The sequence below is a fragment of the Saccopteryx bilineata genome, chromosome 4, assembly GCF_036850765.1.
Source record: "Saccopteryx bilineata isolate mSacBil1 chromosome 4, mSacBil1_pri_phased_curated, whole genome shotgun sequence".
In the NCBI taxonomy this organism is placed as follows: domain Eukaryota; kingdom Metazoa; phylum Chordata; class Mammalia; order Chiroptera; family Emballonuridae; genus Saccopteryx; species Saccopteryx bilineata.
The window spans coordinates 221,312,608-221,338,996 of record NC_089493.1 but is presented as its reverse complement, the minus strand read 5'-3'; the positions used below and the strand labels follow the sequence as shown (position 1 = coordinate 221,338,996).

Below are 26,389 nucleotides of genomic sequence, written 5' to 3'. Positions count from 1 at the left end.
CTCTATCCACTGTGCCATCACCTGGTCAGGCTCCCCAATGAATTTAATTGAAAAAACATAAGGAATGTTATTAAAAGACCTGGATTGGTATCTTCACTCTATTAATTTACTAGCCAAGTGACCTAGGAAAAATTATTTAATCTTTCTTACATTTAGCTTCTTTATTTGTAGAATAGATATGATGATATTACTTCATAGGATTATTGTGAGACTCAAATGAAATATTTGTGAGCTTGCTTTATAAAGAAAGTATAAAGTGGCATACAAGTATTATAATTCCAAATAATAATATATTTTATTTGTATTTTTAGTATGTTTTATTCCTGAGAGTCATCTTTGGTTTGAGAGGCAGTAAAGTTAAGTCACATTGCTTAAGTTCAAATTCCAAATCTTCCTCTTGCTAGAGGTGTGGCCTTACCTCTCTTAGCATCACTTTACTGTTTTATAAAATAAGCATAATAATGCTATCATTCTCATAGGGTTGTGGTGAAGATTAAATTAGATAATCCATGCAAAGTACTTCCAACAGTGTTCATGATTATCCTTAGATTAAAAAAGGGAAGCTCTTTTCCTAAATTAAAAACCATAGTTACCATTTATCAAGTGATAAATTATCAAATGCAATTAATTTTTCCTTAGTTGTGAATAGATATGTGAATATTATGATAGTTTTCTTCAACTATGAAAATTCATTAACATTGTACTTATTTCAAATAATAGATATTCCTGATAAGTTGTGTGCATGTAGTATTTTGGAAAATATATTTTAAGTAAAATAAGGAAATTCAGAAAATAACTCCTCAAAGGAAATTCATAGAATAATAATGAACCTTTTGAAATGTGATTGCTCACTAATTAATTCATTCTTAATATTAATTCTTACATTTATGAAAGAAATCTGGCTATATTATATTCACTAATAACTTGAGAATGAATTAATTGTATAATTTATTTTAAAGGAATCACTAAAATGATCAAAGCAAAGGCCTTGAAGAATCAGTTCAAACATGCTGGAAATAATAAATTTAATCAAGTGTTTTTTTCAGATAAATGGTTGATGTAAGGTAAAGCATCTGACTAAAACAAAGACTTGAGTTTTGAAAACACAAAAGTAACTAAAACATTTGTAATTTTTGTTGTGAACTCGTAAATTCAGCAACATCTAGGGTAGTGAATAGTTGAGATTAATTTTAATATTCAGTTTATAAATTTATGTCTTTTTTCTCTTCCATGGAAGGCATGACTTATAACACTTATAGCTCAAGTATGATTGCTTTCACATTTTGTGTGTTAATACTGTGGTGAAGTGTACAACATAAAAGTGAATTAAATGATTGATGATTGCAACACAGTCCAACACTGATTTCAACCAGTCAAAATGTTGCAGTTTTGGCTTAAGTACAAGAGTCTGAGGCTCATGGTTTCTGTGACAACTTAGGTCAGGTGACCTGGATATGTCCTGCCAAGCTGTTCCTGTGGAATAAATAGGCTGTTTGTAAACAGGATGGCTAAGTATTCTCTCACAAGATTTTAAGTTCACAAAGTATGAGGTAACTGGGTAAAAGGTCAGAGGTGAAAGGTAATAAGCCATTTTGGGCCTGTTCTTTTCTGGAGCCTTTGGCTGCCTTTCAGACTGAGGTCTTGGAAATAGTTCAGATGCAGACCTTCTGCCAAAAGACTACTGAGAGTTGGCTCAGGCAGGATTCTATTACAAAGTCCTCTCCCTCTCCCTCTCTTTCTCTTTCTCTCACTCTCTCTTTCTGCCTTGTGTCCTGCTGTTTGAAATTTATAAAAGTGCAAGGAATTTTATAAGAACTACTTAGTTATATACTTATATAAATGAGGCAACCAAATAAATTCATATTTTACATAAAATACATTTAGAATGACTTTTTCTTTGAGGGACAGAGGTCCACAATTGGATTTATTATGAAAAATACTTGCAAAATTGATTGCAAAGTACATTTTAGAAAAAGACTAAGTATATCAAAATAACAAAGAAACTTAAAACTATTGACAGAAAAACTCAGGACAATTAGAGGCTTTTAAAAGAGGCAGTATATATCTGTTCCACTTATATCACCAGAAGCAGAGGCAGTTTTTAAACAGCCTAGTGAGATGCCTGACCAGGCGGTGGCGCAGTAGATAGAGTGTTGGACTGGGATGCAGAAGGATCCAGGTTCAAGACCCCAAGGTCACCAGCTTGAGCGCAGGCTCATCTGGTTTGAGCAAAAAGCTCACTGGCTTGGACCCAAGGTCGCTGGCTCCAAAAAGGGGTTACTCGGTCTGCTGAAGGCCCACGGTCAAGGCACATATGAGAAAGCAATCAATGAACAACTAAGAAGTCGCAACGCGCAACGAGAAACTAATGACTGATGCTTCTCATCTCTCTCCATTCCTGTCTGTCTGTCTCTGTCTATCTCTGCCTCTGTAAAAAAAAAAAAAAAAAATTTAAACAGCCTAGTGAGATATTTTAACTAATGAGCTCTTCCACAAGTATATATTATCTACTGAGTGTTAAGATTTGTTGTTATTATGAAGAAAAAAGATATAATTAGGCTTTCTAAAAATTTCTTGTCTCTCTTTAGATTTATTGCATAATGTTATTATTCTTGCTCAAGGTAGAAATTCATTCCAGGAATTAAAAAAAAAAAAGAAAAAGCGAATATTAGATTTACCTTCTTTGGCATTAAAAGTTGGCTTGAAGAGCCCTTTTTAGTTTCTTGGCTATATCATATTGGTTTATGTTACTAGTTGGTTTTGTCATTTGAATGCTACTACAGAGGTAGAACTTCTATTGTGGTCAAGTTTGGTATATTTGCACCCTTGGATTTGAAATACTTTGTTAATAAAGTTGTAGGACATTAAATCTTTAGATTAGAAAAGTTGAGGAAAAGAACAGTGAAAAGATGGCAAAAGGATCCTTTTCACACACAGAGTACTAGCATATTTAACTGTTTGGGATAGTAGCAACTACAGGAAATCATGCAGCTAAGTGGAAAAATAGAACACTTCATAAGGAGCTTAGTTTAAGTCCTAGTGGAAACCAAAGCAGGCAGCCTGGGTTTTAACCAGTGACACCTTGGCCTTTCGCTGCTTTCTGGTGCTAACGAGGACAGGCGTGGAAGGAGTGGCACTTTCCAAATGTGTTTCATAAAGTCTGACTTCATTTTTTTCTTGTAGAACAAGAAAACAAATCCATCTGTCTTCCAAATAGAATTTTCTGAGAATGTCTTAATTTACAAGTAGTCTTGTCTTTATCTACTTTTCTTCAGAAAACTGTAAAAGAAAAATATTTCCCTGATTTTGGGAAGTCATTTACCATTCCTTTCCTTTCCTTGAATTACTTGTTTTCAAGACCACTGCTGCAAATATGAGTTATTATATGTGTTGATAAACAAGTTTCTCTTTTCTGTTTGTCTTTTTATTAAACAGAATGACAAGTTTGTTTTATTTATTGACTTCTAACCAGACTGCATTGCTCAAATTAGAAAATGGCAACTTTTTTTTTTTTTTAATTATTTTTATTTATTTATTCATTTTTTTAGAGGAGAGAGAGAGAGAGAGAAGGGGGGAGGAGCAGGAAGCTTCAACTCCCATATGTGCCTTGACCAGGCAAGCCCAGGGTTTTGAACCGGCAACCTCAGCATTCACAGGTCAACGCTTTATCCACTGCACCACCACAGGTCAGGCCGCAACTTTTAAAATAATATATTTAAAATGTTTGGGCAGATCTTCACTTTCTTTTCCCAGGCAGAACTTGTTAAAGAAAAACTTGAAAAATATTTACTCCTTTTTAAGCATTAAACTTAAGAAAATTAGCCTTGAACAAGTCACTGAGCCTCTTCAGTCTGTTTTCTTGTATATAAAAATGAAGGCTAGAACTTGACTTTAAAGTTTCTCCCAGATCCAAACTATATCGTATCTGGCCAAAAATTGTTTCTAGGCCTAAAGAATTCTTTGACTCGCTATCAAATTTGGTATTTCTGTCGTTTTTCTTTTTTTTCAATGAATTACAAAGGGAGAAAGTAAATCAGAACTTTGAGGTATGAAAGATCCATGAATCTATATTCCAAGGTCTTGTATTCCAAGGCATTGTATCTCTTTGTCCATTTCTTTTTACCACTCTTACTACTATTAAAGGTATTACCTTAGTCCTGCTGCTGTTGCCTTGAAAGACAGGAAAAAGCAAGGTTGATGTGACTAGCAAGTGGGCTTCTTTTTTTTTTAAACATTTATTTATTTTTCAGACTTTATTCATTTTAGAGAGGAGAAAGAGAGAGAAGGGGAGGAGCAGGAAGCATCAACTCCCATATGTGCCTTGGCCAGGCAAGCCCAGGACTTCAAACCGGCAGCCTCAGCGTTTCCAGGTCAATGCTTTATCCACTGCACCACCACAGGTCAGGCAAGCGAGACTTCTTTAAGGCCTAAAGTAGAGGGTCAGCTGATCACTGGTAGAACCAGAGAGTCACATTCCTGGTACATGTCTAGGTTGTCTATTCTGTTCCATTGATATATATGTCTGTTTTTGTGCTGTTACCATACTGTTTTGATTACTATAGCTTTGTAATATAGTTTGAAATCAGGGCGTATGATACCTCCAGCTTCACTCTTTTTTCAGGATTGTATTAGCCATTCAGGGACTTTTGTGGTTCCATACAAAGTTTTTCTATTTCTGTGAAAAATACCACTGGCATTTTGATAGGGACCTCATTGAATATGTAGATTGCTTTGGTTAGTATGGACATTTTATCAATAGTAATTCTTCTAATCCATGAACACAGAATATCTTTTCATTTTTTTTGTCTTCCTCAATTTCTTTTATCAATGTCTTATAGTTTTCAGTGTATAGATCTTTCACCTTCTTGGTTATTTCTAGTTTTTTTTTAAAGTACTTGTTAATGAGATTGTCTTTTATTTCACTTTCTGATAGTTTGTTGTTAGTGTACAAAAATGCAACTCCTTTTGATTTTGTATCCTGCAAATTTAGTGAATTTGTTAATTAGTTGTAATAGTTTTTTGGTGCAGTCTTTAGAGTTTTCTATATATTATATGTCATTTGGAAATAGAGAAAATTTTACTACTTCTTTGCTAGTTTGAATGCCTTTTATTTCTTGTTTTTGCCTAATTACTCTAGCTAGGACTTATAGTACTGTCTAGTACTGTGTTGAATAATAGTAGTGAGAGTGGGCATCCTTGTCTTTTTCTTGATCTTAGAGAAAAGCTTTCCATTTTTTTTTTTTACCATTGATTATAGTGTTACCTGTGGCTTGCATATATTCTCTTTATTATACCTAGTTTAGGAGAATTTATATCATGAATGGATTTTGAATTTTTCAGATGCTTTTTCTGCATCTGTTGAGATGATCATATGATTTTTATCCTTCATTTTGTTAATGTGTGTCACATTGATTCATTTGTGGATGATGAGCCATCTTTGCATCTCTGGAATAAATCCCACTTGATGTAAAAGGTGTATGATTCTTTTAATGTATTGTTGATTTCAGTTTGCTAATACTTTGTTGTATCTATGTTCATCTGGAATATTAGCCAATAATTTTCTTTTCCTGCAGTGTCCTTGGTGTCAGACTAATGATGGCTTTATACAATGAGTTCGGAAGTATTTCTTCCTCCTCTATTTTTTTTTTTGGAAGATTTTGAGGAGGATTGGTATTAATTCTTTTTTAAAAGTTGATAAACTTCATCAGTGATGCCTTCTGGTCTTATACTTTTTTTGTTGGGAAGTTTTTGATTAATGATTTTATCTCCTGAATGGTATTGGTCTGTACAGATTTTCTACTTCCTCATGATTCAGCCTTGGTAGATTGTATGTTTCTAAGAATTTGTCCATTTCTTTTAGGTTGTTAAATTTGTCAGCATATAATTCTTCAAAGTAATCTTTTATGATCCTTTGTATTATGTAGTATCAGTTGTAATATCTCCTTCAATTTTTAATTTTATTTGGGTTTTCTCTTTTTTTTCTTGGTAATTCTAGCTAAAGGTTTGTTTATTGTATTTATGTTTTTAAAAACCAGCTCTTGGTTTCACTGATCTATTGTCTTTTTTAGCCTTTATTTCATTAATTTAAAAATTTTAAATGTAATTTATTTATTTATCTTTAATTTTTATTGAATTTATTTGGGTGACATTAATTAATACAGTTATATAGATTTCAGGTGTATAATTCAGTAATACATCATCTGTATATTGTATTGTGTGTTCACCATCCAAAGTCAAGTCTTCTTCTGTCACCTTTTATCCCTCTTTTATCCTCTCCTACCTGTCCCCAACTCTCTTTCCCTTTGGTAATCATTATACTGCTATTTGTGTCTTTGAGTTTTTTTTTTTTGTTTGATCTTTTTACCTTTTTCACCCAGCGCCTCAACCCTCCTCCCTCTGACTGAAAAATTCAATAGAGGGCTCAACAGCACACTAAATGAAGTGAAAGAAAGAATCAGTGAACTAAATACAGGGCAGTATAATTCATCCAATCAGAGGAGTGAAAGAAAAAAGAGTGACGGGACACCATCAAGCGGAGCTGTCAGTCTGTTTTATGTATCTATGAATGTTTCTATTTTGTTAGTTTATTTTGTTCATTAGATTCAACCTATAAGTGAAATCGTATGGTATTTGTCTTTCTCTGAATGGCTTATTTCAATTAGCATAATACTTTCCAGTTCCATCTATGCTGTTGCAAAAGGTAAGACTTCCTTCTTGCTTATGGCCAAGTAGTATTCCATTGTGTAAAAACACCACAGCTTGTTTACCCACTTATCTACTGATGGACACTTGGGCTACTTCCAAATATTGGCTAGTTCAAATAGCACTGCAATGAACATAGGGTTGCATCCCCTATTATTAATATCTTATATTAGCATGCTATATTGTCATAATGAATGAACCAATATTAACGCATTATCAACTAAAGTTCATACTTTATTCAGATTTTAGTTTTTACATGATGTCCTTTTTCTGTTTCAGAAGCCTATTCTGGATACCACATTACAGTTCATTATTACTTCATATATTTTTGCTTTGATCTTTGTTGTCGCCTTCTTCTAGTAACTTTGGACTTAATTTGTTCTTTTTTTTTTTTTTTAGTTCCTTGTGGTATAAAGTTAGGTTGTTTATTTGCTCTGCTTGATGGTGTCCCATAAATCCCTTAGGCTTTCTTCACTCTTTTTTCATTGTTTTTCCTTTCACTGCTCTGATTGGATGAATTATACTGCCCTGTATTTAGTTCACTGATTCTTTCGTTCACTTCATTTAGTGTGCTGTTGAACCCTCTATTGAAATTTTCAGTTCAGTTATTGTATTTTTCAACTGTGATTTCTGTTTGGTACTTTCTTATATTTTTCTATATTTTTGTTGAAATTCTCACTTTGTTCATGCATTGTTCTCTTGACCTTCATGATTTTTTATAACCATTATTTTTAACCCTATGAGGTAATTTATTTACCTCTGTTTCATTAACATCTTTCCTCTAGTTTTTGTTCTTTTGTTTGGAGCATATTCCTGTTTCTTCAGTTTGCTTGCCTCTCTTTGTTGGATTTTGTACATTAGATGGAACAGTCACCTCTTCCAGTCTTGATTCAGTGGTTTTGTGTAGGAAATAAAACTTATTGTTCAGCTTGGACTGAGCTCTTGATTTTCTCTCAAACCTTCGTGATTGCACAGTCTGCCTTCTTTTTCTTAATGGCTCCCAGTAGTTGAGGGTGTGCCAAGCCTGTTTTGATATATTTTGATGTGGTATTTTTTGTTTGTTTGTTTGCTTGATATGTGTCACTCAGTGAGTGTTTGGATTTCGTTTAGAAGGAATTGCTGTAGATTCATTGTGCCTGTGGGAGGAGATGAGTGCAAGAGCCTCCTATTTTGCCATTTTGAACTGGAACTCAAAAGCAAGTTTTGATATAAATTTTTAAAGTAGCCTGACCTGTGGTGGCGCAATGGGTAAAGTGTTGACCTGGAATGCTAAGGTTTCTGGTTCAAAACCCTGCACTTGTTTAGTTAAACCACATATGAGAGTTGATGTTTCCTCCTTCCTTCCTTCCTTCCTTCCTTCCTTCCTTCCTTCCTTCCTTCCTTCCTTCCTTCCTTCCTTCCCTCCCTCCCTCCCTTCCTTCCTTCCTTTCTCTCTCTCTCTCTCTCCTCTCTAAAATGAATAAGTAAAATAAAATAAATTTAAAGTAAGGGTTCTGGAATTTATGTATTAATATATGAGATGAAACTGGTATCCTAGCCTCCTTCCAGTCTGGCTGGGTCACTTCCTCTGTAGTACAGCTAAGTGTTATCAGCTTTTTTTTTTTAAAATGTCCATCAATGGATGAATGGATAAAGAAGATATAAGATATCTATATATCTATCTATCCATATCTATATCATCTATATTTATTTCTATATCAATATATATCTGTATCTATCTATCTATATCTAGCTATAAAAACTATGGAATATTATTCAGCCACGAGAAAGTAGGAAATGCTGCCATTGGTTACAACATTGACTTTGTGGGCACTATGCTAAGTGAAATAAACCACATAGAGAAAGACAACTGCTGCACGATATTATTTATCTGTGGAAAAAAATTACACTTCAAACTCTTAGAAACAGTGGGAGAATGGTTGCCAGGGGCTGGGAGGTGGGGAAATATATGGAGAGGTTGGTAAAAATATATGAATTTTTGCCACTTATAAAGTGGCAAAAATTCAGCTATGAGGCATATAATGTATAAGATAATATAAAATATGGTGACTATATAACCCTTAAAAAAAGGCACAGATATTGGATTCTGAATTAGTCTGTCATTTATGACTTCTGTGATTTATTTTTGGGTAAGTCATTTTACATGTTTGAGCCATAGTTTTTCATTTGTAAAATGGATATAGGGCTAATGTAAGGAGGCAATGGGTCAATTTATGTGGAAGAACTTACTAAGCTATAAAGCTTATACAAGGTACCCTATAGCCCTTGCTAAATGTGAAAGTTGTGAAGATATGTACCAAATAGTTAAAGAAGATAGCTCTACCCCTTTTTCTGCAATATAGCAATTTATTGTTCATATTTTATATTAAGAGATATGCATGAATAAAACTGAGCTTAGAGTTTTAGTATCATGTATATCACTTCTAAATTGGGAGCTAGGATCTACACATGGATCTAAAAATATCTTCATCCTATGAATTAATTGATTTTATTGAAACTGAGACATTATGTGATCATAACTCATCTATTATCACTTTGGGCTTGACTTCCCAGGAAAATAGATGTATGGTAGAGAATTGTAGGTACTTGGAAGTAAATAAACTATTAAGGAAAAAAGAGGATATTTAATATTTTTGGGACAATCTCTGTCAATTAAGAAATTGCCAAATTTCTATAAGTGTTACTAAGTCAGTAGTAGGTCATAAAGCTTCTTGATGCCTTTATCTTTCTTCTAGCATTTATATGTTGGCATTTGACCCCTTTTAGCATCACCAGTAACTTTGGTGATGCTCCATACCTTTAAGATAGGACTACTCAGAAAATTATATTTCTTTCTAATTTTTCAGCAGTAGTGACAGCATCTTTATCAATTGTCAATTGCATTATGAGAAATTACTGCATATGTATATAAACACATATACACATACATATATTTATATAACTTTTTATTACTTATATTCTATTTTGAATTGTACTAAGCCAAAAATATCAACTGTTATTCATGCTGTTCCTTATTTACTAATGGCTATATATTTTAAGAGACTGAATTAGCTATATCTTTACTTTTTGAATTTATAAATAAATGAAGTATAGAATATTACAGATTCATACTATTGAATTGTTCCTCTCAGTGGGAGATACAAAATTAATATTTAGGAGATATAAAATATAAAACATTTATAAGTACAACTGACCCTGCACAATGCAGGGGTTAGAGGCACAGGCTCTTGCACAGTAGAAAATTCAGATGTAACTTTTGACTCCCTAAAAGAGAAACTATAGTTGTCACTCAGTATCCTTGGGGGATTGGGTCTAGGACCCCTGCAGATACAAAAACCTGAGGATGTTCAAGTCTTTTGCATAAAATGGTATTGAAAAGTACGTACAGTCCGGCCTCTATATCTGCAGATCCCCAACTGCAGATGGAAAAATAATGGTTGGTTGAATCCATGGATGTAAAACCTGGGGATATGGAGGGACAAATGTATAGTTATTGAAAAAAATATGTAGACTCTAGTCAAGATGGTGGTGTAGGTAAATACAGTACTTGCATCTTCCCACAAGCACATCAAAATGACAAACTATAGAACCACCATTATTCAGAACTGCCTGCAATCTAGCTGAATGGAAGTTCTATAGCTAAGGGCATAAAAAAAAGAAGCCTCATCAAGACTGGTAGGAAGGGCAGAGACTCGGGCAGGCTGGCCCCACACCCATGTGTGGCAGATAAAAATCAGGAGGGATATCTTGGCTATGGAGGTACCTTCTGAGGAGCAAAGGGTCCTAGCACCACACTAGGCCCCCAGCCTAGAATTCCAGTGCCAGGAAGACAAGTCCCTATTAATTTTTGACTGTAAAAACCAGAGATTGTGGCTGAGTGAGATGAAGGAAGTTCCTTTTAAAGGGCCCCCACATGAACTTACTCAGACTCACTCCCTCTGAGTTCCTGCACTGGGGCAGCAGCTTGAAAGGGACCAGGAACACATAGGGAGGAACTGAATTGTCTGGAATCAGAGCAGGAACTGAAAGGGTAGCTTTCTTCCTGATAAAAGTGCTGGACAGGCCATTGTTTCTTTGCTGAGCCCTCTTCCCACAGAGCCTGTGGGGTGGGGGTGCCATATTTGAGTCTTCATCAACCTGGCTCACACTCTTTGTCCCCCTAGGTGATCACCTGAGACTCTGCCCCACCCAACTTGCAGGCTCACCCAAGATGCTTCCAGTGGAATTTTCATACAAGTGGATTGTCTTGGCTTATGCTTCAGACTTTCCTAAAATCTCTCAAACAAGCTGGCCTCAGTATGCTTTGTACCTCAGGCCCAGCACTAGCCATAGTTGGCCCTGGTTAGCAGCTTGACCTCTCCTAGGCACCTTCAAGCTCAGCACCAATAGCATCAGATGGCTTTATAAGTAATGCTGGGTGGCCCAGGCAGAAAAGAGGCAGAGTGACCTTGGCCTGTTCCTCCTAGAAGGCCCCGGAGCCAGTCTACATGGTGAACAGCTTCAGACCATGTGGAGGCACTATCCAACCTCCACCACAAGGGACACACTCTAGGGGCAGACTCACTGGCCACCAGAGCCTCGCTGAAATAATTCCTGCCCCATTGGATGGACCCCCGCACAGCTGATCCTCCATGGTGTTCATAGCCAATCCTTGTAGCTGATTAGCCTAGTGGGGAGAGTAAATCCCTCCCATTGATGTGCCAACAAACTAACAAGTCTCAACTACAACAGAAGGTGTACACAGCTCACATGCGGGAGCAACCTGAAATGTTTAGCTTGGTTGATCGGGCAGGCTGTGCCACTGGACCTGTCAGAACACCTACAACATAACACCACTCTATGAAGCCCAGGAGACATAGAGGCTCTACCTAATACATAGAAACAAGCACAGCCTGACCAGGCAGTGGTGCAGTGGATAGAGCATCAGACTGGGATGCTGAGGACTCAGGTTCAAAACCCGAGATTGCTGGCTTGAGTGCAGGCTCATCTGGCGTGAGCGTTGGGTTGCTGGCTTGGATGTGGGATCAGAGACATGACCCCATGGTCACTGGCTTGAACCCAAAGGTCGCTGACTTGAAGCTTAAGGCTGCTGGCTTGAGCCCAAGGTCACTGACTTGAGCAAGGGGTCACTCACTCTGCTGGAGTCCCCCAACCCGCCCCGGTCAAGGCACATATGAGAAAGCAATCAATGAACAACTAAGGTGCCACAATGAAGAATTGATGCTTCTCATCTCTCTCTCTTCCTTTCTGTCTGTCCCTATTTGCCCCTCTCTCTGTCTCTGTCAAAAAATAAAAAAAATTAAAAAGTAGATAAAAGAAACAAACACAGGGAGGCTGCCAAAATGAGGAGAAAAAGAAACATGTCCCAAATGAAAGAACAGAACAAAACTCCAGAAAAATAACGAAACAAAATGGAGACAAGTAATCTACTAGCTGCAGAGTTCAAAACATTAGTTGTAAGAATATTCAATGTACTTAAGCGAAGAGTAGATGAAATTGGTGGGGACTTTAACAGCATAAAAATGAACATGGAAACCATAAAAAAGAAACCAGTCAAATATGAAGAATACAGTAACTGAAATAAAGAGTAACTTACAGGAAACCAACAGTAGAGTAGATGAAGCCAAGAATCAAATCAGCAATTTGGAATATAAGGAAGCAAAAACCACCCAATCAGAACAGCATAAATAAATAAAAATCCCCTTCCCCCCAAAAAAATGAGTATAGTATAAGGAGCCTCTGGGACAATTTCAGTCTTGCCAACTTTTGCTTCATGGAGGTACCAGAATGAGAAGAGAAAGAGCAAGAAATTGAAAACCTATTTGAAAAAAAATGACAGAAAACTTGTCATCTGGTGAAGGAAATAGACATACAAGTCCAGGAAGTGCAGAGTCCCAAACAAGATGAACTCAAAGAGGCCCACACCAAGATACATCATAAAATACTAAAGGTTAAAGACAAAGTGAGAATCTTAAAAGCAGCAAGAGAAATGCAGTTAGTTACCTACAGGGAATCTCCCATAAGACTCTCAGTTGATTTCTCCATAGGTACCTTGCAGGCCAGAAGGGATTGGCAAGAAATATTCAAGGTGATGAAAAGCAAGGACCTACAACCAAGATTACTCTACCCAGCAATGATATAATTTAGAATCAGAGGGCATATAACGTGGTTTTCCAAAGAAGAAAAAGCTAAAGAAGTTCATCACCAAACCAGCATTTCATGAAATGTCAAAAGGTTTCCTGGAAGACGAAAAAAGGAGAAGGAGAAAGAGGAAAAGGAAAGAAGGAGAAGAGATAAAAAATATGAACAATAAAATGACAATAAATATATATCAGCCACTGAATCTAAAAAAAATAAATGAAGAACAGAACAGAAACAATATACAGAGAATATTTTGACAGTTTCCAGGTGGGGAGGGAGGGTTGGGGGTAAGTGAAAAAGGTGAAGGGATTAAGAATTAATCCTGGTAATTACAGGACAGTTGTGGGGATGTAAAGTAGAGCGTACTGAAGAATGTGCTGTAGTCACTAATATTCTAATAACTATGTATGGAATTAAATGGGTACTACATTTATGGGGGTAATCACTTAGTAAGTTATAGAACATCTAATCACTGGAGTATAGCACCTGAAACTAATATTATGTGTCAACTGTAATTAAAAAATAAAAAATTAATTTATAAAATATCAAATTTCAGAAAACAAAAAAATTAAACATTATTTAAAAAAAATGTGTATAAGTGAATCTGTGCAGTTCAAACCCATGTTCAAGGCTCAACTGTATTATCGTTTCTTCTGTTTATTGATGAAGTATTGTTACATTTCCAAATGCTTGATTTTATAATTTATATACTTATTTTGGCCATAGAAAATTCAAAATTACAGGGTTATTTTTGGAGCTAGGAATATATCGAAGCTTTATTTAGCCACAGAAGAGTATTATATTATTCTGATATTTTAGATATGATTATCATCTATATTTTGCTCATTTAAACAATTTCTTTTGTTTCTGGTGGATGATGAGAAATTATTTTGATTCATTGGTGTCTCCATCACATTATGTACAAATCCATTTAAGAATATACTGTGTTATTCTTGAAAATTTTCTTAAACTTCATAGGATGAGATTCTGGCCCTAAATAAAATACTTCCTAATTTAGATAAAAAATTCTTCATTTGATAGAACTTGTTTATTTCTCCTAGTTATATGAAAAAGGAAGATATTAATATAATAATTGCTTTTGTTTGGTCTTACTGAAATTTTGATGACTAGCCCACTTTTCTAGGAAATATCTGTTGGATAATTACGCATGGTGAATATGTGAAAATGAGATTGTGGACTTTTTTTCAGGTGATTCTATCATTTTTTAAAGAAATAACACAGTATGGAAGTGTTCATTGTCAAAAAAGTGGAGACCAGCCAAAACACATTGATCTCCAACCTTAAAAAGTGCAAAAATAAATAGCTAAAAATTGAAGTATTTTAAATAACTTTTAGTTTCTGAGAATGTGGCACTATTATAATAATATATACACAGGTAGTTCTGTTTTTTAAAAGGTAGTCCACATTTTTTTGAATTATTTGATTTACATGGAGTTTTAAATGATATATATATTATATATAATGGTGAATTTGAATTTGTTCTTGAATCTCTGTGATTCTTAACATTGAGACTTTAGGTATAGTATAGTAATGCCCAATTTTTGTTTCTAGAAATAGGATTTTAAAAAACTTTGGCTAGGAGAAATGTCAGTTTGTATTTAGTCATCACAGATGAGTAATCTAGAAATTCTTCTCTTAGGTTAGACTTATTAACATTAGTGTAATTTTTCAGCCACAGTGTTATGTTAAAAAAATATGTAGCTGCAATTGTTGTAGAGTTCTTTTCTATAAAAATAATCACACATATAATCAAGTTGGATATTCTTTATGTCAGACGTTAAGAATTACTGGGCAGGCCCTGGCCTGTTGGCTCAGCGGTAGAGCATTGGCCCGGAGTGTAGAAGTCCTGGGTTTGATTCCCAGCCAGGGCACACAAGAGATGCACCCATCTACTTCTCCACCCTCCCCTCTCTGCTTTCTCTCTGTCTCTCTCTTCCCCTCCCTCAGCCAAGGCTCCATTGGAGCATAGGTGGCCTGGGCGCTGAGTATGGCTCCATGGCCTCTGCCTCAGGCGCTAGAATGGCTCTGGTTGTGGCAGAGAGATGCCCCAGATGGGCAGAGCATCACCCCCTGGTGGGCTTTCCAGGTGGATCCTGGTGGGGCGCATGCGGGAGTCTGTCTCTGCCTCCCTGCTTCTCACTTCAGAAAAAAAAAAAAAAAAGAATTATTGAGCAATAGCCACAGACAGGAGGCTCTAAATAGCATTGTTTTAGAGGTTCTTTCTTTGGATGTTTTAATATATACTTATATATATACTTTCATATTTTTTAATGGGGATGTGATATTGACTATCATGTAAGTTATTACCAAAGTATACCATATAGAAATAGAAATTAAGGGTCCTCTCATTATCATAAAGTGTGGGCAGTATTTTGAGTATATCTTTATTTCCACATGTGTGAATATTAGTGTGGTATATATCTTTATGTTTTCCATTTTAATGACTTATACAATGGATTAGCATCATAATTTTACCTTACTTAAATACATATATACAGATTTGTCTAATGAGAGAAATTAAAATACTTTCGTCAATGAATGTGTGCTTGGAGTGAATGTGAGATGTGAATCTTCTGTTCCTGTCAGTCTCGGTTTCTTTACATGTGCTGGGCTGGGTTAGTTCTAAGGTTTAAAGATTATATATGGATATATATATATATATACACACATATATATATTAGTGTATGTTATGTAATCTAACTACCTCATCTAGTACTCAGCTATGAGAGAAAGCATGTTTCCTTCTAAAGGACTTTGACTACATGCAAATTTTTCTTATGTGCCGACTTTAGATCCAAATCCCTGAGAAAGAGTTTACTTAACTTGTGTTATTTTCCATTAAATTTTTTTAATAGTCTACTAGACTATTTTAATCTACTTTAAATGTACTTTAGTATATTTCTATACCAGGTGTACTATGATGATTTCTCAGATGCATATCATAAGCCCGATGAAACTTGGTACTTCTAGGGTCAATTACCAGCTTTGGTATCGAATCCCTTTAAGCCCAGTTTCTTTACAGCTACCATTCTACATTTGTGTGTGGTTGTTTTGTTTTTGTTTCTATACAGTGTCTAAAATACTTTCAATATGCATATCATTTAATCTTGCTGTCATGTAACTGATACTAAATATTTGAAGAATAAATGAAAATTTGCATTATATATATGCAATGGTTTCCATTTTAAAGATAAAGAACCTGAAGTACAAATGAAGACAAATGTATTGTCTTGGGATGAAAATATTTGGGTTCATATCCCATTTCTGAAATTATGTGCTTTTTGGAAAATCCGTGTTTTTTTGAACCTCTGTTTTATATCTATAAAATGGGGAGCTTATCCTCCTTGAGGGTTATTGGGAGGATTGAATGAAATCATCTATGTAAAAATGTTTTGAACTATAAGGTTCCATACAAATATAACACCTGGATAATAGCATTCTAATATATTACCAACTGTAAATCCAACAATTTATTGGTAATAACATATCGGAAAAGCGCAGTTCAGTGGTCTTTCTTCTGTTTCCGCACAGCCCCAGTTCTAGAGACAGTAGGTCTGTTTAATAGTAGGTCAGTATCACATTGCTAATATTTAACATAAATGCAATTTTACAAAACTATTGCTCTTATGAGCCCAAGATTTAAAGGTCATTTTATGCCTGTAATATATTATAGAAGCCCTTTGAATGAATGTTTCTCCCTCCTCCCCCACCAGTTGAAACTTATTCAGGTTTGTAAACTACAAAAAGAGTTATGTAGTAGTAGGTCACCCACACAGTTTCATTCTTTTTATTTTTCTTTTTTTAAAATTTATTTTTAAATTATTGGTATGACATGGTTTCAAGTGTACAACTCAATATAACACAGCATTCTTTTTGTTTTAACCCAGTCTTTCTTAGAATCTTGGATAAAAGTTTTTATGACCATCTATTTATTTCCTTTATCTCTTCTTAAAAGAAGAACTTAAAGATGATTAGTATGACATTTAAGTTTTATGACATGAGTGTATAAAAATCTTACCTTATTATTATTGCCCTATAATATTTAAAATCTATTCCAGAATACCCTCTTTATAGTTTTATTTGTTTCTTTTTCTGATGAGTATTTTGAAGATTTTCTGCAATTGGTTTTTTAAATATCTAATTCAATGTATGTTGAAATAATAGGATTACACTCTGAAACCTACAATAAACAAATAAGCTAACAAAAAATTTAGCCAGGCCCTGGCTGGTTGGCTCAGTGGTAGAGCGTCGGCCTGGCATGTAGAAGTCCTGGGTTCGATTCCCGGCCAGGGCACACAGGAGAAGCACCCATTTGCTTCTCCACCCCTCCCCCTCTCCTTCCTCTCTGTCTCTCTCTTCCCCTCCCGCAGCCGAGGCTCCATTGGAGCAAAGATGGCCCGGGCGCTGGGGATGGCTCCTTGGCCTCTGCCCCAGGCACTAGAGTGGCTCTGGTCGCGGCAGAGCGATGCCCCGGAGAGGCAGAGCGTCGCCCCCTGGTGGGCGTGCCGGGTGGATGCTGGTCGGGCACATGCGGGAGTCTAACTGTCTCTCCTGGTTTCTAGCTTCAGGAAAAAAAAAATAGCCATTATAAGAGAAAATGTGAAATGGAAGTATATAATCAGATAAATGAAAAAAGGTTTTGAGATTGTGGAGAACTAATAGAAGATATCACCAATGGCTTTTTTTTTTTTTTTACTTAGTGGTTTTCTTTCAGTAAAAATCTTATCAGTTGGAAAGAATTGTTCTCTTCTTTGAACTAAGCTGTTTTTTCTGAAATCAGATTTTGTATTTCCAAGGCTCTATTCTACAATATCAGCACAAACATACATTAGTAGCTGCATAACACTTTAAAGAGTTAGCAAGAAGGTTTAAATCAATTACTAAACTCTGGTTTAGAACCTGTATTCTAGGAGTTTTTTTTAAAAAAAAACTTTTAGAGTTTTAAGGAGGGAAAAATAAGAGAGAGTAAAGATAGTGTTCTATCAGTGAGAGATTTAGGAAAGTATTCTCATTATAGTCTTATATAAACACAGTACAACTGTGTTAACTGTGCAATTCAGTTAATCTGCTACTGGGTTTCTTTTTCTAGTTTAGTAGATAAATGCCCATCTATTGATACTTTCGGGAACTAGTGCATTTTACAGTGAAAATGTAACAATGCTGAATAAAATAATGAGATTTTTTTCCTTGATGATGTGAAGGACTCAGCTTATTCTATTCTAGTTTCTGAACCTCACAGGGTTTACTGCTAGTTTAATACTTAGTATGGCTGCTGTGCATTTCAAGTATCTCTAACTGTATATTACTTTATGTGGTGCCGTGAAAACATGAAGAGTCAAAACATCTGGGTGACAGCCATAGGTTTTCTCCTTACTAGTTTTGTATCTTTGACAATTCACATAACTTCTCTTAACTCACCGGGTTGCTGTGTAGCTTAAATGGGAATATTTGAATATATTTTTTAAATTGTAAAGGGTGGTTAGATATACCATCTAAAATATTTGCTTGTGAATGAGAAGAGATATAAAGAAAAAAGTATGACTATGGAATACTACTCAGCCATAAGAAATGATGACATCGGAACATTTACAGCAAAATGGTGGGATCTTGATAACATGATACGAAGCGAAATAAGTAAATCAGAAAAAAAGAGGAACTGTATTATTCCATACGTAGGTGGGACATAATAGTGAAACTAAGAGACATTGATAAGAGTGTGGTGGTTACGGGGGGGAGGGGGGAATGGGAGAGGGAAAGGGGGTGGGGAGGGGCACAAAGAAAACAAGATAGAAGGTGACAGAGGACAATCTGACTTTGGGTGATGGGTATGCAACATAATTGAACGACAAGATAACCTGGACTTGTTATCTTTGAATATATGTATCCTGATTTATTGATGTCACCCCATTAAAATAATAAAATTATAAAAAAAAAAAAAAAAAAGAAATGATGACATCGGATCATTTACAGCAAAATGGTGAGATCTTGATAACATTATACAAAGGGAGATAAGTAAATTAGAAAAAACCAGGAACTGCATTATTCCATATGTAGGTGGGACATAAAAGTGAGACTAAGAGACATTGATAAGAGTGTGGTGGTTACGGGGGGGAGGGGGAAAGGGAGAGGGAAAGGGGGAGGGGGAGGGGCACAAAGAAAATTAGATAGAAGGTGACAGAGGACAATCTGACTTTGGGTGATGGGTATGCAACATAATTGAACGACAAGATAACCTGGACACGTTTTCTTTGAATATATGTATCCTGATTTATTAATGTCACCTCATTAAAAAAATAAAATTATTTAATAAAAAAGTAAAATAAAAAAAAATAAAAAAAAATAAAAAAAGAATGAATGTAAGTTATTTATTACTATTTCTGTTTACTAATATTTATCTGAGAGATACAAACTATAATTTTTATTAAAGAGGATAAATATTCCAGCGGATTAGAGAGAATTTTAATATAGGACAGAGATTTCAGGTTATGTATATATCCTTATATTTAAAATTTCTTTCAGCTCTAGAATCTTGTAATCTTATTTTTTGACCTTGTTGTTTACCTCTATACCACACATGAAAATACTCTGAGTGTGTGTGTGTTTGTGTGCAGTGTATTTACTTGTAATGCATATATACACTGTGTCTGAGTGTACCAAAATACTATATGGTTCCTTTCAAATTGAAAACTTTGTTTGTTCATTAATTTTTTTGCTGTTATTTGTGTCAGGTACAAGTTAGTTGTCCTGGCTTCAATATTTGACCAAATGCCTGACTGGGCGGTGGCGCAGTGGATAGAGCATCGGACTGGGATGCAGAAGACCCAGGTTCGAGACCCTGAGGTCACCAGCTTGAGCACGGGCTCATCTGGTTTGAGCAAAAGCTCACCAGCTTGAGCCCAAGGTCACTGGCTCCAGCAAGGGGTTACTAGGTCTGCTGAAGGCCCGCGGTCAAGGCACATATGAGAAAGCAATCAATGAACAATGAAGGTGTTGCAACGTGCAACAAAAAACTAATGATTGATGCTTCTCATCTCTCTATTTCTGTCTGTCCCTGTCTATCCCTCTCTCTGACTCTCTCTCTGTCTCTAAAAAAATAAAATAAAATAAATTTGACCACGTTAATTGTGAGAATTTGGTGTCAGTTTGTGGTTCGCATGAGTATTGGTTTCTGTTTATATATATTATGTCCTTTTCAATAGATTTTCACACTCTTCACTGAAAGTAGATATTGCTTCAATTTATTACCTTAAATTTAACTATAAATTAAAGAGACAAAAATGGTATATGAAAGAGATAAAATGGTATATATCTAGGTGTACAGCTATACTTTAAGGAGGATCTTCTGGCATTATCTCTCTTCAACCACTTATTTATTGAGGCCCAATTTATATGCATATATTTATATGTGGCAGATAAGAGAGATGTTTTAAAAGTGAAAGAAATAATATTTTTGTTAATGTCACCCATTGATTAAGTTTATTAATACATTTATTGATCATTAACTCTAAGACAGTATGTTAGATGCTGAGGATAAAATAGGAATAAGTTATAATCACTCATCATTTAGTGGAGGAGATGAACATCAACCAAATAATTTCAAAATTGAACTTAAAATTAAAACAGTCATAAATACTAAGAAGAGGCATATGGTCTTAGGAGAACATACAACATTTGAGAGAAATAGAAAAGTAATAGATACATATTGTAATGATAAAAAATAGTAAGAAACTACCCTTAACCAATAATAATATTATCACGTGTATCTTAACACTTTTTTTTTTATTTATTCATTTTCGAGAGGAGAGGGAGAGACAGAGAGAGAGAAGGGGGGAGGAGCTGGAAGCATCAACTCCCATATGTGCCTTGACCAGGCAAACCCAGGGTTTCGAACCGGCGACCTCAGCATTTCTAGGTCGACGCTTTATCCACTGCGCCACCACAGGTCAGGCACGTGTATCTTATATGTTATAAAGTTCTAGTGATAGGCATTTTGATAAGATTATGGAGGGGCATAATTTTCTGTTGGCTAGGTGAACTTAAATGAGAATTATATAAAATAGATTATAAAAGTAATGTTAAACATAAAAATTGGACCATTAGAGAAAAACTTCATGATTTTATTTTATATACTTGGACCTGATAGCACAAATCTATGCCAAATGATCTCTTTACAGGCCACTCTTATCATACACAGCGTTGCCTTGCCTTAGAAGTAGGGAAATACCACTTTAGAAGCTATAAAGCTAACCAAAATCAAATTCTTTTCCTAAAATATTAATAGAAGCATTATGAAATTTTGTTATTTTTTCATTGATTTTTTTTCATTTTTGAAATTTAACTTTATAAAGGAACCCATTATTTTCACTTTAAATTTGTCAATTTTGCTTTGTTATATGAACTATTCATAACTGTTGTTTGAATTGCAGAACTTACAAGAAATTTTTTAAAAATTAAAAGATTTTTAGTTTTATAAGGTAATTTCATTTCTCTTCATTTTTTATAATCTGTCTAATAATCTAAGTTTTAAATTTCTTAAATTACTTATTTAGCATTTTTGATTCCTAATGTTAGATATACTTCTCTAAATATTTAATTCAATATGTTAGCAAGAATTACCCCAACTAAAATATCTCTATGCTTAAATGGAATAGGAGAAATATTTTAATAATATTAAAATTCTTATTGATTACTAAATGGTAGATATTTACAAATAATTTCAAAGCTTATACACTATCAGCCTTTCCTTGATTTGCAAGGAAACTGGCCACATTTTATGCAAGCATCTCTTACTTTATCACTCTGAAAGCTCCCTGAGTGAATTTCACTTTTTAATGAGTACTGGAGTTAAAACTCCTTGGTGGTTTGGAAGCTGAGAGAAGAAAACTGTATCCTTCTGGGTTGTATATTTTAATCATGAAGATAGTGCCACTTACGTTCATTTTCCCAGCCTCTTGTTTGGCTATTTTCAATTTAGATTTATCAAAGAGTTAAATTTTTTTTATTTAGAAAATTAAATTTAACAGGGTGACATTGATCAACAAGAGTACATAGATTTCAGGTAAACATCTCCACATCATTTGAACAGTTAATTATGTTGTGTATTCATCACCCAAAGTCAAATCATCTTCCGTCACCTTATATTTGTCTCTCTTTATATCTCTTCCCCTCCCCCACATCCTTCTTCCCCTGGTAACCACTACAATCAAAGAGTTAATTTATTGAAAGATTAGTATCTGGTGTAGAATATTTAGTACTGGGTGTTACTAGAAATAAAAGCTGCAAATACATTTTATCTCTATTCTCTCAATCCTTTGGACTTAAAAAAAAAAGTGTTCCTTGAGTATTTCTGAATTTAATATCCAACAGCATTATCCTGTTTTTGAATATGTAATAAAACACGAAAGAAAATCATATATGGAAATACACTGTAATCTTATGTATTAGCTCCTGGTTTATGGTAGTCTCTTTTAGGGTCAACTGTTGTAATTAGGATTAATGAACCCTAAAATGCTTTTTACCCCTTAGAGCTGGGGGCATTCTGTTTCCTAATTCTTACTCCTTGCACTTTCCAGTTTAAATTTTTGCCTATGTTTAAAAAAGTACTTAACATTCAGTCAGAAAAACCCTCCCCTGACATCAAGGTCGGGAAGTTAATTACAGAATATATTTGTTAAGTTCTATACATATTTTTAAGGGTGATAGAAGTCAGAAATGTCTCAATAATTTTGCCACAAAATCAGTTAAAAAGAGATAATTGCCATCATTTCCTGCCATTTGTAACAACATCCAAAATAACTTTCTCCATAGCCTCATCATTTAAACAGTTGCACAGGTCAGTCAGAACAAATCGTAAACAGTCACACTTCTCTCCTCTGATCTGGACATTTCTGTACCATATTTAGTGATGTAACTAAAAGTTGTGTGAATGAACAGCATAGAGCAGGGGTCCCCAAACTACGGACCGCGGGCCGCAGGTGGCCTCCTGAGACCATTTATCCGGCCCCCACCGCACTTCCGGAAGGGGCACCTCTTTCATTGGTGGTCAGTGAGAGGAGCACATTGACCATCTCATTAGCCAAAAGCAGGCCCATAGTCCCCATTAAAATACTGGTCTAGTTTGTTGATTTAAATTTACTTGTTCTTTTAAATATTGTATTTATTTCCATTTTGTTTTTTTACTTTAAAATAAGATATGTGCAGTGTGCATAGGGATTTGTTCATAGTTTTTTTTATAGTCTGGCCCTCCAGCGGTCTGAGGGACAGTGAACTGGCCCCCTGTGTAAAACGTTTGGGGACCCCTGGCATAGAGAGATCCAGTTCTCCACTTTCTTTGGATACGTGATGACATGGATAGAACATTGTATGAATTGCTATTTCTGGCTAATGTTATAAATGTGAGTAGTTGTATTTGCCTTTCTTTCAGAAAGATCTTCAGTATTTTTATAAAATTAAACACAAATATGCATTGGAGCTGTGTATGAATAGGCTATAAATTTTTGTAAGGTAAAAACCTTTATGTGAACAAAGATACGATTAATATAGAAAATCACATTTTCTGTTGAGGATCTGGGAATATCCACAAGAAAATCATCCACCTAGTAGAAAAGCTCCCTGTTTTGAAAAATAAGGTTCTTTGAGAGCCATAAATCACTGACTAGCTGATCATGTATTTACCCTCTTCACTCTTTCTTTTGTTTATGGACAATGAGAGGTAGGAGTTAGATAGCAGGAAGGGAATTTGAATTTTAGGTGTATAGATTTTTGGCACTTTGATACAGAGGAATGATTATTCTAAATAACTTACTAGTGTGTATTTGAAAGAAGAAATGAAACTTGGTTAAAAGTTTCAATCTTAAAAAAATTGACAGTGAATTCAGAGACTCTAGTTCAGCCTATACAAATGAAGAAATTTAGGTTAATATAAACTGGTACTGGAAAGTTAATGTAAACTGCACTGATTCTTAGTCCAGTACAATTTTCAGTATTTTATTTAATATTTTTAATAGTTATAATAATTTATTGATAAGATAAATACATGACCCATTTGTTATATTTAGAATCTAAGTAAAATAAAACATTTAAAAAATATCTGTGTTGGATTTTTGAAAATAAATTATAAAAATAAAATGTAAGTTAGCAATACAAGCATATTGTGTCATAGGTTTTGCTCTCTTGTTTGTTTTTCTTACTGTTCTATATATGCATTAAGACTATACATATGAGAGTTGATCCCCTGGATTTAGCTCTACTGGTACAATTAACATTTAAATACTGTTTACTTTAAAAAAGTTATTTAGAATTTTATTTAATCAATTTTATAAAACCACTAAAGACATTTTAAATCTGATATATTAAAAAATTAAACTGGAAAATATTCCAAACATACTGAAAAGAGACTAATTTGTTTTAACAAATGTTTGTGTTTTGACATGTTTATATTTTATTTTTTGAGAAAGTGAGAGAAAAAAAAAAGAGAAGCATCAACTCATTCCATTTAGTTGTGCCATTGATTCTTCTCATATGTACTCTGACCAGTGCTCCAACTGGCAACCCCAGGAGCAACCTGGTGACCCGGCATCAGCAACCCCATGATTGAGCAGGTGACCCCAGGCTTGAACCAGCAACCTGGTCCTCTGGGGTGACACTCTATCCACTCTACCACCAGGGCCAAGTTTTTGTTGTCTTAAAGAAATAAAAGGTCACAAAGACCTTCACTTTCCATTCCAGCCCACTTCACTTCTTCAGAGGTAACCACTATCCAGAAGTTGGTGTGTTTTCTTTCTACAAGTTTTTATATTTCTGTGTATGTATATGCCCATAAATTATAGGATATACCTGCTCTGCCAGTATGGTGGTCATTAGCCAAATCTGGCTATTGACATTTAAATTAATTAAAATGAAATAAAAAATACATTTAGTTACTCAAGAGCACTGACTGCATAACAAGTGTTCACTATACACATGTGGTTAAGACTATTATACTGGACAGTATAGAAACATAACATTTCATCATAGCAAAAGGTTCTGATATACACCACTGTTGGCATATTCTTTTATTTTTTAAAAGATTTTACTTTTATTCATCTTAGAGAGGGGAGAGAGAGAAAGAGAGAGAGAGAGAGAAGGTGGAGGCGCAGGAAGCATCAACTCCCATATGTGCCTTGACCAGGCAAGCTCAGGGTTTTGAACTGGCAACTTCAGGGTTCCAGGTCGATGCTTTATCCACTGCACCACCACAGGTTAGTTATTTTTTTTTTAAAGGTTTTATAATTTTTTTTTTTTGGATTTTATGTATTGATTTTAGAAAGAAGAGAGTGAGAGAAAAAGAGGGAAGAGGGGGTGAGAAGCAGTTGATTCTTATATGTGCTTTGACAAGGCAAGCCCAGAGTTTGGAACTGGTGAGTGACTACAGCGTTCCAGGCCAACACTTTATCCACTCTGCCACCACAGGTCAGTGCATGTTGTTAAACTTCATACAGATGGTATCATGCTATTCATGCTCTGGAGCTTATTTTTTCACTCTATATTATATTTGAACTTTAACTACAATGACACACGGATATGTAGATATTTAGGCTATTTTCAACTTTTTAAAATGTTAAAACAATGCTGTAACTAACACTTTAATGCTTGTTTCTTTACATATATGTGTGAAAGTTTCTTTAGGGTATGCATTTATTGGTTGTAATCATTTCGACTTTACATGATGTGACCAAATAATTCCCTAATATAGCTATACCAATTTAAACTTCAACTAACAGTGTGTAAGATTTACATTTCCTCATATACTTACTTGCTGATACTTAATATTAGACTAGAGTGTCAACTGCTATCTTGTTTTTATTTTCATTTTCCTAATATTTAATAAGGATGTACAGCCTTTCATATGTTTATTGGCCAATTCGATTTCCTTTCCTGTGAATTGTCTATTCACATTCCCTTTTAAAAAGATATTTTTTGTTTTTGATTTAGGAATTATTTATAACAATTTATATTTGGTGATGCTTTATAAATTTGTCCCATTTTATGGCTTGTATTTTTGCTCTGTTTATGGTATCTTGAGGCATAGAAGTTTTAAAGTTTATTGTGTAAAAATTTTTAGACTTTCCCTTTAATGCTTGTACTTTTTTAGGTCTTGTTTAAGCAAGCTTTTCCTAGTTTGAATGCCATATGGTTCATTTTCTCCTTTTTCTTAAAGTTTTATAATTTTGCCTTCTAGATTTAGGGTTTCTAAATCTACCTGCGATTTATTTTGTGAGACAGTGATCTAATTTTCCTTCATAAGTAAAACTAATTTTCTCAGCATTGGTTTCTGAATAATTTTCCTCACTGATTTGTACTGCCAACTTTTCACGTACCGAATCGGCATATATAGATGCATCAGTCTCTGGGTTTCTAGTCTGGGTAGTTGGTTGGTTTGTCTCTGTGCCAGTATCAAGACATTTAAATGATCAAAGCTTTATGATCTGATGATGATGGCTGTTAGGGTAAGACATCTCACCTTCTTCTCTTCTTAAAAATCACT

General features: G+C 34.7%; 1 protein-coding gene across 1 annotated transcript in view; it reads left to right on the top strand.

The window, feature by feature from the left end:
• Positions 1-26,389, top strand: part of LOC136335644 (basic salivary proline-rich protein 3-like) — a 218,483-nt gene that overhangs the window by 43,527 nt on the left and 148,567 nt on the right. Inside the window, exon 8 of the mRNA XM_066276807.1 lies at positions 25,169-25,314. The gene's annotated coding sequence lies outside the window, so the exon portion shown is untranslated. The remainder of the gene's footprint in view (positions 1-25,168; positions 25,315-26,389) is intronic.